The sequence below is a fragment of the Lissotriton vulgaris genome, chromosome 3_1 (genome assembly GCF_964263255.1).
Source record: "Lissotriton vulgaris chromosome 3_1, aLisVul1.2, whole genome shotgun sequence".
Taxonomy (NCBI): Eukaryota; Metazoa; Chordata; class Amphibia; order Caudata; family Salamandridae; genus Lissotriton; species Lissotriton vulgaris.
The window spans coordinates 558,765,962-558,778,420 of NC_141689.1; the positions used below are offsets into that span (position 1 = coordinate 558,765,962).

General features: G+C 54.2%; 1 protein-coding gene across 2 annotated transcripts in view; it reads left to right on the plus strand.

Annotated features, from left to right (window-relative positions):
- ZCCHC9 (zinc finger CCHC-type containing 9) overlaps window positions 1-12,459 on the plus strand; it is an 87,463-nt gene that overhangs the window by 50,453 nt on the left and 24,551 nt on the right. The window lies entirely within an intron of this gene.

Below are 12,459 nucleotides of genomic sequence, written 5' to 3' on the forward strand. Positions count from 1 at the left end.
GGTTATCAAATCCGTGGCTTATTTTGGGAGCAGAGCAGAACACGAGTTAGCAGGTCACATTATCGGCCCGTTTTAGAATCCTAAGCACACAGGAATTGCTCCAGTGACTGTGATTAGGAAGCCTGCACTTGATGGGGTCATGATAAACTTTACACACAGCACCTGCTCGGGCCTCTACATGCCCCCCACCCCTCCACAATGGGAGGGTCGACGGCTGCGTCAAAGGCCTACACATGTTTGTTGAGTAGGCTGGGTGCGACATGTACAGACGCTCCGCAAGGCTAGAGTTTGGCATGCACAGAATAAGGTAAGGTGAGTCCTTATTATTATAGTCTGTTCTACGTGCTGTAGCTGCTTGATGGCTGGCACTGCACCACCTGTATTTCTGCAACCACTACCTTAAATTGAGAATATCACCCTGAGAAGTTGCTGTTGGGAGCTGGATAGCAAGCCTCCAGCCTAAGGATGAGTTTGCAGGAATAGCAAAATGCAAAGTAGAGGACAAAGTATTGGTAACAAAACCATGCATGTCTTTGGTTTTTCCTGTTCAAACCATCAAATATAAACCATGCAGTTGCAGATATGAGTGTCTAAGCGCATTAAATCAAATAGCAAATCAGGAATAGACTAATGTAACTACAGGGCTGTTTTTGAAAGGTCTATTGGTTGAGAGGGGAGATGGTGCAGGCAGAGGTGAGATGGTGCAGGATGAGGGGGAGATGGTGCAGGCAGAGGGGAGATGGTGCAGGCGGAGGGGAGATGGTGCAGGCGGAGGGGAGATGGTGCAGGCGGAGGGGAGATGGTGCAGGTTGAGGGGGAGATGGTGCAGGCAGAGTGGGAGATGGTGCAGGCAGAGGGGAAATGGTGTAGGCAGAGGGGAGGTGGTGCAGGTTGAGGGGGAGAAGGTGCAGGCAGAGGTGAGATGGTGCAGGCTGAGGGGGAGATGGTGCAGGCAGAGGGAGAGATGGAGCAGGCGGAGAGAGAGATGGTGGATGCAGAGGGAGAGATGGTGCAGGCAGAGGTAGAGATGGTTCAGGCGGAGGGGAGATGGTGTGGACAAAGGGAGAGATGGTGCAGGCAGAGGGGAGATGGTGCAGGCAGAGGGTGAGATGGTGCAGGCAGAGGGTGAGATGGTGCAGGCAGAGGATGAGATGGTGCAGGCGGAGGGTGAGATGGTGCAGGCGGAGGGTGAGATGGTGCAGGCGGAGGATGAGATGGTGCAGGCGGAGGGTGAGATGGTGCAGGCGAGGGGAGATGGTGCAGGCAGAGGGGAGATGGTGCAGGCAGAGGGTGAGATGGTGCAGGTGAGGGGAGATGGTGCGGACAAAGGGATCGATGGTGCAGGCAGAGGGGAGATGGTGCAGGCAGAGGGTGAGATGGTGCAGGCAGAGGGTGAGATGGTGCAGGCAGAGGGGAGATGGTGCGGACAAAGGGATCGATGGTGCAGGCAGAGGGGAGATGGTGCAGGCAGAGGGGAGATGGTGCAGGCAGAGGGTGAGATGGTGCAGGCAGAGGGTGAGATGGTGCAGGCAGAGGGTGAGATGGTGCAGGCAGAGGGTGAGATGGTGCAGGCAGAGGGTGGGATGGTGGATGCAGAGGGAGAGATGGTGCAGGCAGAGGTAGAAATGGTGCAGGCGGAGGGGAGCTGGTGTGGACAAAGGGAGAGATGGTGCAGGCAGCGGGTGAGATGGTGCAGGCAGCGGGTGAGATGGTGCAGGCAGAGGGTGAGATGGTGCAGGTAGAGGGTGAGATGGTGCAGGTAGAGGGTGAGATGGTGCAGGTAGAGGGTGAGATGGTGCAGGCGGAGGGTGAGATGGTGCAGGCGGAGGGGAGATGGTGCAGACAAAGGGAGAGATGGTGCAGGCAGAGGGTGAGATGGTGCATGCGAGGGGAGATGGTGCAGGCAGAGGGGAAATGGTGCAGGCAGAGGGGAAATGGTGTAGGCAGAGGGTGAGATGGTGCAGGCGAGGGGAGATGGTGCGGACAAAGGGAGAGATGGTGCAGGCAGAGGGGAGATGGTGCGGACAAAGGGATCGATGGTGCAGGCAGAGGATGAGATGGTGCAGGCGGAGGGTGAGATGGTGCAGGCGGAGGGTGAGATGGTGCAGGCGGAGGGTGAGATGGTGCAGGCGGAGGATGAGATGGTGCAGGCGGAGGGTGAGATGGTGCAGGCGAGGGGATATGGTGCAGGCAGAGGGGAGATGGTGCAGGCAGAGGGTGAGATGGTGCAGGCGAGGGGAGATGGTGCGGACAAAGGGATCGATGGTGCAGGCAGAGGGGAGATGGTGCAGGCAGAGGGTGAGATGGTGCAGGCAGAGGGTGAGATGGTGCAGGCAGAGGAGATGGTGCGGACAAAGGGATCGATGGTGCAGGCAGAGGGGAGATGGTGCAGGCAGAGGGTGAGATGGTGCAGGCAGAGGGTGAGATGGTGCAGGCAGAGGGTGAGATGGTGCAGGCAGAGGGTGGGATGGTGGATGCAGAGGGAGAGATGGTGCAGGCAGAGGTAGAAATGGTGCAGGCGGAGGGGAGCTGGTGTGGACAAAGGGAGAGATGGTGCAGGCAGCGGGTGAGATGGTGCAGGCAGCGGGTGAGATGGTGCAGGCAGAGGGTGAGATGGTGCAGGTAGAGGGTGAGATGGTGCAGGCGGAGGGTGAGATGGTGCAGGCGGAGGGGAGATGGTGCAGACAAAGGGAGAGATGGTGCAGGCAGAGGGTGAGATGGTGCATGCGAGGGGAGATGGTGCAGGCAGAGGGGAAATGGTGCAGGCAGAGGGGAAATGGTGTAGGCAGAGGGGAAATGGTGTAGGCAGAGGGTGAGATGGTGCAGGCGAGGGGAGATGGTGCGGACAAAGGGAGAGATGGTGCAGGCAGAGGGGAGATGGTGCGGACAAAGGGATCGATGGTGCAGGCAGAGGGTGAGATGGTGCAGACGAGGGAGATGGTGCAGGCAGAGGGGAGATGGTGCAGGCAGAGGGGAGATGGTGCAGGCAGAGGGGAGATGGTGCAGACAAAGGGAGAGATGGTGCAGGCAGAGGGGAGATGGTGCGGACAGAGGGTGAGATGGTGCAGGCAGAGGGTGAAATGGTGCAGGCAGAGGGTGAGATGGTGCAGGCAGAGGGTGAGATGGTGCAGGCAGAGGGTGAGATGGTGCAGGCAGAGGTTGAGATGGTGCTGCCAGAGGTTGAGATGGTCCATCCGGTAAGTTGTGAGGGGGTGACACCATGAGTTACCCGCACCGGGTGACACCAGCCCTAGTGACGCCACTGGTGGGGATAAATCCAGTCTGATCTGGAAGGACCAGATGGGTAATTAGAGGGGATAAACGTACTGCCAGCAGTTTCGCGAGTATTTTTAAGTCCACGTTAATGAGCGATAAGGGCCTGTAGGAGTCACACTCCTCAGGATCTTTGGACGGCTTTAAGAGAGCAATAACTAGTGCCTCACGGAGAGTAGGTGGAAGTATGGATTTCTCAAAGGAAGTGCCAAACATGTCTACCAAGTAAGGCGCAAGAATGTCTGCGAAGTGCTTGTAGAACTCATTAGTGAACCCATCTGGGCCCGGAGCCTTGCCATTAGGTAGTGACTTAATCACTGCTGTCACCTCTTCTACTGTAATGGGCATTGCTAAGTGTTCCCTCTGTTCGTCCGACAGCCAACCAATCGCTACATCCTGTAAATAGTCAATGCTGTGGGTTGTGATTTGTATAGTGTGCTGAAGGAATCCACAAAGTTTTTTAGGATGTCTGCCGATTGCGTCTGTATCTGGCCTGCCTTTGATTTGACTCGAAGTATGGCTGAGTGTCCCCTCCCTTCGCATATCTTCCTCGCCAATTTCCCACCCGGTCTGCCTCCTTCCCCAAAGTTCCTAGCTATGTGTTTGTGATCTAGATATTTGATTTCAGCCGCCATCAAATCAGTATGTTCAGTATGCAAGTCCCGCAGCTCTGTTAGCAGCGAAACATCTTGTGTGTTTTCAAAAGCCAGTTCTATATTTCTTATGCGAGTCTCACAGCGTTGTATTTGGCGTCTGATGTCTTTCAAGACCCCTACAGTGGTGCTAATGCAGACGCCTCTTATCGTGGCCTTGAAGGCCTCCCATAATAGACCTGGATCTTCGACAGTTTGTGAATTTATGTGGAAATATTCCCTGATTGCCTTCGTTAAGGTGTCTGTGTAGATGGAATCGGATAAAGCTTGTGAATTGAACCTCCACTGAAATGGAGGCGGTGTGTATTGTGGTATACTGATCTGTAATAGGACGGGGTTGTGATCTGACAATGTGCGAGGTAACACCTGCACCTCCTTTGCCCACAGTGCGATATCATTCGTGCCTAACCAATAGTCTAAACGAGACCAGCTGCTATGAGACGCCGTGATGTGGGTGGCTCCTGGCTCGTTAGCATATCGAAGTCTCCAAATATCTGTTAACGACAGATCTTTCATCATGTGTCCCACCATAGTCCTCGCCTGCTTATGCTGCTCTGATGAATTAGAGGAGCGATCCAGCCCATCTATCAACGTTACGTTCCAGTCCCCTCCACAAATTATATGTGTGTTCGCATGTGATTGTAAGTGGCCCCATACCTCCCTGAAGAACTCTGGTGTATCCGTATTGGGTCCATATACGTTAAGGAGTGTCACGTGCTGGCCGCGTAAAGTGCCTGAGACCAATACGTATCTGCCATTGGAATCCTGTGTAACGTGCTGCGATTTGAAATTTACCCCTTTCCGAATCAAAATGAGTACTCCTCGGGAATAAGAGGAATAGGAAGCCCTATAGGTCGATTCTGCCCATCTTCTACCCAGATGTGGATGTGTGTTGGGTGCCAGGTGGGATTCCTGTATGAATGCAATATCTATCTCCCATCTAGTGAGGCTCGCAAAAATCTGCCTGATTTTCTGTGGTCGGGCGAAGCCCCTGATGTTCCAAGTAAGGACGTTCAAGTGGTGCCTACTCGTGTGCCTAGAACCTTGAGTCATCTAAAAGCCTGCAATTATCCATCCCTATGTGAACAGGAAACAAACAACCCAGTACCCATACCGTGGAACTTGTGTTGGGTATTACCCTTGTGGAGGACCGCAGGGAGCACATCCCTACACCCGGTGTATCGGGTGTGGGCGATACTTCAAAAGCTGACACAAATGTAGGTTATGTGTCTGTGAATCCACTCCCCCCCCACACCTTATAGTGGCTTCAGTAACACGTCATGAAGTTCAGATCAACAGCAGTCCTTCAGCCCGACCCTCATGTTGCAGTCCATGTAAACAGGCAAAATGTTCCACTCTATACAGAATATAGCCCATCTCCCACATAGAGCCCGGTACATCTTTTATACATTGCAATATACAGTCGCGGGCGTTTATGCGTGGTTATAGAGTTCGTGCGATACTGCAGCGTAGGTCTGGTCGCTGTCACTGGGAAACCCCTATGCCGTCCATAGCCCTCTGGTAAGGTGCCAGTTGGGCATGCCAGTGTGCTGAGCGAGGAAGAGCCACCTAGGCCATCGTGCATTCGCACTATTCAGTGAGGGGATCTTCAATGTGCAACAGAGGTGTGTGTGCGGTGTCAAAGTTTTCGGCCTTGCCGCAGGACAATGTGTGTCAGATTGCAGTATGCGGTAGTCTGTCAGGCAGCCACAGTCCATATATCCGCAACGGCATGGAAATTCAACGGGATCTATCCGGGCCGCTTCTCCTGGTATCCTACACCTGGTTGTGTTACACAGTTTGCCCATCCTCAGCTACACCATCGTTACAGTTACTGCTAGAAGTGGGCTACAGAATCGTGCATTTACAACCCATAACCATTGGGAGACTTACCGCCAAGTGTTGTTGGGACCTACCAGTGACTTTAGTCCGAGTCTTGATGCTGTTCTTCCCGAACATTCGATCTACTCTCCCGTTGCACCTTTTTGACGAAGTCTTAGGCTGCTTTGGGTGTGGGCAGCACAATCGCTTTCTCCTTCCACGTCACTCGAAGTCTGGCAGGATACAGCATGGAGTAGCTAATGTTTAGGTCCCTTAGTTTCGCCTTGACGGTCGTGTATTCTTTTCTTGCCTGTTGAACCGCAACAGTGTGATCCGGATAAAACTCCAGGGAGTTGCCTTGATGAGTGATTTTGCCTTTCTCCCTCGCCAGTCTGAGGATGGTGTCCCGGTCTCGATAATTGAGTATTCTCGCCACTATTGGTCTCGGCGTCGCTCCAGGCGGTGGTCGAGGTGCTAGCGATCTGTGGGCCCGCTCCACAATGAATACCGGCGACAACGCCTCCGTACCAAAGAGATCCTTGCATAGGTTTTCGACGTACAGTTCCATACGTCCAGTGTTTGTCGTCTCCGGCAAACCTGTAATGCGCACATTATTGCGCCTCGAGCGCGCTTCCAAGTCCACCTACTTCGCTTTGATCACCTCCAGGATGCGTTCCATTCCTGTACATTTAGTGGTGGACGTTCGCGCTTCGTCTTCTACAGCTGATATGCGCGTTTCGGCCTCGTCTAGGCGCTCACCATGTTTCTCTTGTCTTGCAGCCATTCCATCCATTCTACATGTCAGATTATCCAATTTACCGTTAATGTCTTGTAGATTCGACTGGATGGCTAGCAATATTTTCTCCATGTTACTATTTGGCAGTGGTTCGGCTGCGCCGCTGGTGTCCGCCATGTCCTCTGAAGTTTTGCTGGATTTTTTGTTGTCAAACGAGAGCTTTGGCTGTTGCTTATCTGGTTTCCCCATCGCCCCAGCCTGAGGTGCAGTTGCCCTGGACGCTGGGCCTGTCGCCCTCGTGACTCTTGCTGCAGTCGCCGTGGTGCCCTTGGGGGGATTTTGGCTATTTGCACGTGTGGACAGTAGACGTTCCTGGTCTTACAGCCTGGGCACGTTTGTTACCACTGTGTCACCTCGTGTTGTCTGGGGGGGTCCTGTACATCCTCCGGCGTCTCACCAGCAGTCTCGAGCCGAAAGTACTCCCTGTAATGCAGCTGGGCTTGGGAGAGGATATCCGCTGCCGATGTGCAGATCCACCCACTATCTTCAGTGAAGTTGGAGTGCAATCCTTCACGTTCGTCACTCTGCGACAAGGGCTGATCAGAACAGGCGCGTTCTTGTCGTTTCCCGCCGTTCTGCCATTGCTCCCGTGTGTCGGCGTGTTGCAGCGCAGGATTATTTGGTGGCGGGCAGTCGCGGGTATAGTGCCTGTGATGTGGTGTCCCTCAGCGCGTAATGCGGGGCTGGCAGAGCGCCACGGACTGTCCGGGTCCGCTTTCAGGAGCGCGAGGGTGTGGACATCAACACTGGCTCCATGGGCGCCGCCATTTTGTCAGGCGTGTGGTCCGGAGCAGTGTTCTATACGGGTGGCAGGGCCCGCGTACAGATGTGCCCCACATTGATTAAACGAGGTCCGGAGGGATGTTCCTTACCCGCACTGAGTCTGGTCAGCCGCCGCACGCCTTGCATCTATCAGGCAGCCGTCGCGTTCTCCAGCCGGTCGTCGAGCCGGCAGTCCGCCATTTTGTCAGGCGAGCCGCGTCTCTCCGCAATCGTCGTTAATTATCTCCTCTGCCGCGAAGGGACCGCGGCCCGCTGCATACCAGTGGATGCACCACACCTTCCCACGCGCGTGGGGCCGTTTGGTAGGCGATTTGGTGGGGTTTGTGTCGGGGACAGATCACATCGTTGGTGATCGCCCGGCGGAGCTGTGAATCACACAGCCATTCCGCTGTGCGCCCCCCTAGCGCCTCCTGCTCTTCTCTCCCTCTGCATCCTCCTCCCTCACTGTTGTATCTCTTCACCTCATCCTACTTTTTATCCATCTCACCCATCTCATCCTCCCGTCTTCCTGCAGTGTTCCTCCTTTTTCTCTCTCTCTTCCTTACACTAATCTCTTTCTCCCATCACCCTCCTCATTTTCAGCTCAATTGCCTCTCCTCTTTATCTCACTATCCTTCCACTTCTTCCTCTGGCTCCACTGCATTCTTCCCTCTAGCTTCACCTTTCTTTCTCTGCCATGCCTTTCTCTCATTCTCTCCATCTTCACTTCACTTCACCAGCCTCACTCGCTCTCCTCAGTATCCTCACTATCTATTTGTCTCACCCTCTCCTCTCTCTGGTACACTCCTACCTATCCCTCCCCTCTCTCTCTCTCTCTCTCTCTCTCTCTGCTTCAACCTCCTGTCTCTCCATCTCAACCTTGACTCTCTCCACCTCTCCTTCTGTCATCCTTACCATCATTGCTGCTGCCTATAGTGTAATAATTTTATGTGTGTAAAGGAACCTCAAATTGTTTCTGCGGTTGTGCTTGTGCGGGTTTGCGCCAATGAACTTTGTAATCCTGCTGCCCTGTACCTGTTCTCCCCTGGCAGCTCTCAACAATTCATACAGCAGCAGCACCAAGGCCTGGATTATACAATGTGTGTTTGCAGAAGAACTATAAAAACTTGGGGGACATGCATATTTTAAAGAGATTTGTTAAAGGCTGTGCAACTTTTGAAGATCTACTGCTACCCATTTTCTTCAAATAAATGTAATAACAACTGAAAGAGCAGTCAAAGCTAGCAACTTGCCAAACATCAAATGAGAGCCTGTTTCTTCCCTTAGCTGCTCACTGTGCTAGGAGTGCTGATTCTGAGGACTACGACGCGCAAATTGTAATTTGATTGGTTTTCCACCAATACTAGGCTCTCAGTCCTTTGTGTGGAAAGTATTTTAAGGAGAACAATGTGGAAATGTATAGCTGATGTGAGTGCCTCTAGACGGAACAGTCTTTTCTAAATTGTGACTGGCGTCTTGCCTCTTTTGCGTTTCTCCCTCTAGTATCCTCTATTCCATCACCCTCTCTGTCTCCATCACCCTAACCACCCATCGCTCCCTCTCCCTTCTGTTCTACCACTCTCTCTTAACACTCCTTCTCTGCCCAACACAATTTAGCATTTGCTCATAACGCTGCTCTATTTCTGTCTCTCTCTCTCCTGCCCCTTCACTGTCTTGGCCTCTCCACTCTTCCTCCATTCCGCCTCACTGTCTCCTGCCCATTCACTGTCTTGGCCTCTCCACTCTCCTCAGTTTCCGTCTCACTCTCTCCTGCCCCTTCACTGTCTCGGCCTCTCCACTCTTCCTCAGTTTCCGTTTCTCTCTCCTGCCCCTTCACTGTCTTGACCTCTCCACTCTTCCTCTATTTCTGTCTCACTCTCTCCTGCCGCTTCACTGTCTTGGCCTCTCCACTCTTCCTCTATTTCTGTCTCACTCTCTCCTGCCCATTCCCTGTCTTGGCCTCTCCACTCTTCCTCTATTTCCATCTCACTCTTTCCTGCCCCTGCACTGTCTTGGCCTCTCCACTCTTCCTCAGTTTCCGTCTCACTCTCTCCTGCCCCTTCACTGTCTTGGCCTCTCCACTCTTCCTCAGTATCCGTCTCACTCTCTCCTGCCCCTTCACTGTCTTGCTTCTGTTTATTGTATTTGCACAAATCTAATATCTTGGTCTATTCCTTTTTAATAATCGGGCATTTTTGTTTATTAGGTGTTTGTTTTTGATGGATTTATTTATAGGCACTTTCTATCGCCCTCACTCTATCTATCGCCCTCACTATATCTATCGCCCTCACTCTATCTATCGCCCTCACTCTATCTATCGCCCTCACTCTATCTATCGCCCTCACTCTATCTATCGCCCTCACTCTATCTATCGCCCTCACTCTATCTATCGCCCTCACTCTATCTATCGCCCTCACTCTATCTATCGCCCTCACTCTATCTATCGCCCTCACTCTATCTATCGCCCTCACTCTTATCTATCGCCCTCACTCTTATCTATCGCCCTCACTCTTATCTATCGCCCTCACTCTTATCTATCGCCCTCACTCTATCTATCACCCTCACTCTTATCTATCGCCCTCACTCTTATCTATCGCCCTCACTCTGTGTGTGTGTTTGTGGGTATGTGTGTGTGTTTGTGGGTCTGTGTGTGTGTGTGTGTTTGTGGGTCTGTGTGTGTGTTTGTGGGTCTGTGTGTGTGCTTGTGGGTCTGTGTGTGGGTCTGTGTGTGTGGGTCTGTGTGTGGGTCTGTGTGTGTGTGGGTCTGTGTGTGTGTGGGTCTGTGTGTGTGTGTGGGTCTGTGTGTGTGTGTGGGTCTGTGTGTGTGTGGGTCTGTGTGTGTGTGGATATGTGTGTGTGTGTGGGGGTATTTGTGTGTGTGTGTGGGGGGGTCTGTGGGTGTGGGGGGGTCTGTGGGTGTGGGGGGGTCTGTGTGTGTGGGTCTGTGTGTGTGGGTCTGTGTGTGTGGGTCTGTGTGTGTGGGTCTGTGTGTGTGGGTCTGTGTGTGTGGGTCTGTGTGTGTGGGTCTGTGTGTGTGGGTCTGTGTGTGTGGGTCTGTGTGTGTGGGTCTCTGTGTGTGGGTGGGACTGTGGGTCTGTGTGTGTGTGGGTCTGTGTGTGTGTGGGTCTGTGTGTGTGTGTGGGTCTGTGTCTGTGTGTGTGGGTCTGTGTCTGTGTGTGTGTGTCTGGGTCTGTGTGTGTCTGGGTCTGTGTGTGTGTGTGTGTCTGGGTCTGTGTGTGTGGGTCTGGGTCTGTGTGTGTGGGTCTGGGTCTGTGTGTGTGGGTCTGGGTCTGTGGGTCTGGGTCTGTGTGTGGGGAGGTCTGTGTGTGGGGAGGTCTGTGTGTGGGGAGGTCTGTGTGTGGGGAGGTCTGTGTGTGGGGAGGTCTGTGTGTGGGGAGGTCTGTGTGTGGGGAGGTCTGTGTGTGGGGAGGTCTGTGTGTGGGGAGGTCTGTGTGTGGGGAGGTCTGTGTGTGGGGAGGTCTGTGTGTGTGGGGGTCTGTGTGTGTGGGGGTCTGTGTGTGTGGGGGTCTGTGTGTGTGGGGGTCTGTGTGTGTGGGGGTCTGTGTGTGTGGGGGTCTGTGTGTGTGGGGGTCTGTGTGTGTGGGGGTCTGTGTGTGTGGGGGTCTGTGTGTGTGGGGATCTGTGTGTGTGGGGGTCTGTGTGTGTGGTGGTCTGTGTGTGTGTGGCTTTGTGTGTGTGGGTCTGTGTGGGGGGGGGGGTGTGTGTGGGGGTCTGTGTGTGGGGGTCTGTGTGTGGGGGTCTGTGTGTGTGGGGGTCTGTGTGTGTGGGGGTCTGTGTGTGTGTGGGTCTGTGTGTGTGTGGGTCTGTGTGTGTGTGGGTCTGGGGGTCTGTGTGTGTGGGGGTCTGTGTGTGGGTCTGGGGGTCTGTGTGTGGGTCTGGGGGTCTGTGTGTGGGTCTGGGGGTCTGTGTGTGGGTCTGGGGGTCTGTGTGTGGGTCTGGGGGTCTGTGTGTGGGTCTGGGGGTCTGTGTGTGGGTCTGGGGGTCTGTGTGTGGGTCTGGGGGTCTGTGTGTGGGTCTGGGGGTCTGTGTGTGGGTCTGGGGGTCTGTGTGTGGGTCTGGGTCTTGGTCTGTGTGTGGGTCTGGGTCTTGGTCTGTGTGTGGGTCTGGGTCTTGGTCTGTGTGTGGGTCTGGGTCTTGGTCTGTGTGTGGGTCTGAGTCTGGGTCTGTGTGTGGGTCTGGGTCTGTGTGGGTCTGGGTCTGTGTGGGTCTGGGTCTGTGTGTGGGTCTGGGTCTGTGTGTGTCTGTGTGTGGGGAGGTCTGTGTGTGTGGGGAGGTCTGTGTGTGTGGGGAGGTCTGTGTGTGTGGGGGTCTGTGTGTGGGGAGGTCTGTGTGTGTGGGGGTCTGTGTGTGTGGGGGTCTGTGTGTGTGGGGGTCTGTGTGTGGGGGTCTGTGTGTGTGGGGGTCTGTGTGTGTGGGGGTCTGTGTGTGTGGGGGTCTGTGTGTGTGGGTCTGTGTCTGTGTGTGTCTGTGTGTTTGTGTCTGTGTGTGTGTGTGTCGGTCTGTGTCTGTGTGTGTGTGTGTGTCGGTCTGTGTGTGTGTGTGTCGGTCTGTGTGTGTGTGTGTCGGTCTGTGTCTGTGGGTGTGGGTCTGTGTCTGTGGGTGTGGGTCTGTGTCTGTGTGGGTCTGTCTGTGTGTGGGGGGTCTGTGTGTGGGGGGGTCTGTGTGTGTGGGGGTCTGTGTGTGGGGGGGTCTGTGTGTGGGGGGGTCTGTGTGTGTGGGGGGGTCTGTGTGTGGGGGGGTCTGTGTGTGGGGAGGTCTGTGTGTGTGTGGCTCTGTGTGTGTGTGTGGCTCTGTGTGTGTGTGGCTCTGTGTGTGTGTGGCTCTGTGTGTTTGTGGCTCTGTGTGTGTGGCTTTGTGGCTCTGTGTGTGTGGCTTTGTGGCTCTGTGTGTGTGGCTTTGTGGCTCTGTGTGTGGGGCTGTGTGTGTGGGGCTGTGTGTGGCTCTGTCTGTGTGTTTGTGGGTCTGTGTCTGTGTGTGGCTCTGTGTGTTTGTGGGGCTGTGTCTGTGTGTGGCTCTGTGTGTTTGTGGGGCTGTGTCTGTGTGTGGCTCTGTCTGTGCGTTTGTGGGTCTGTGTCTGTGTTTGGCTCTGTCTGTGTGTTTGTGGGTCTATTTCTGTGTGTGTGGCTCTGTGTG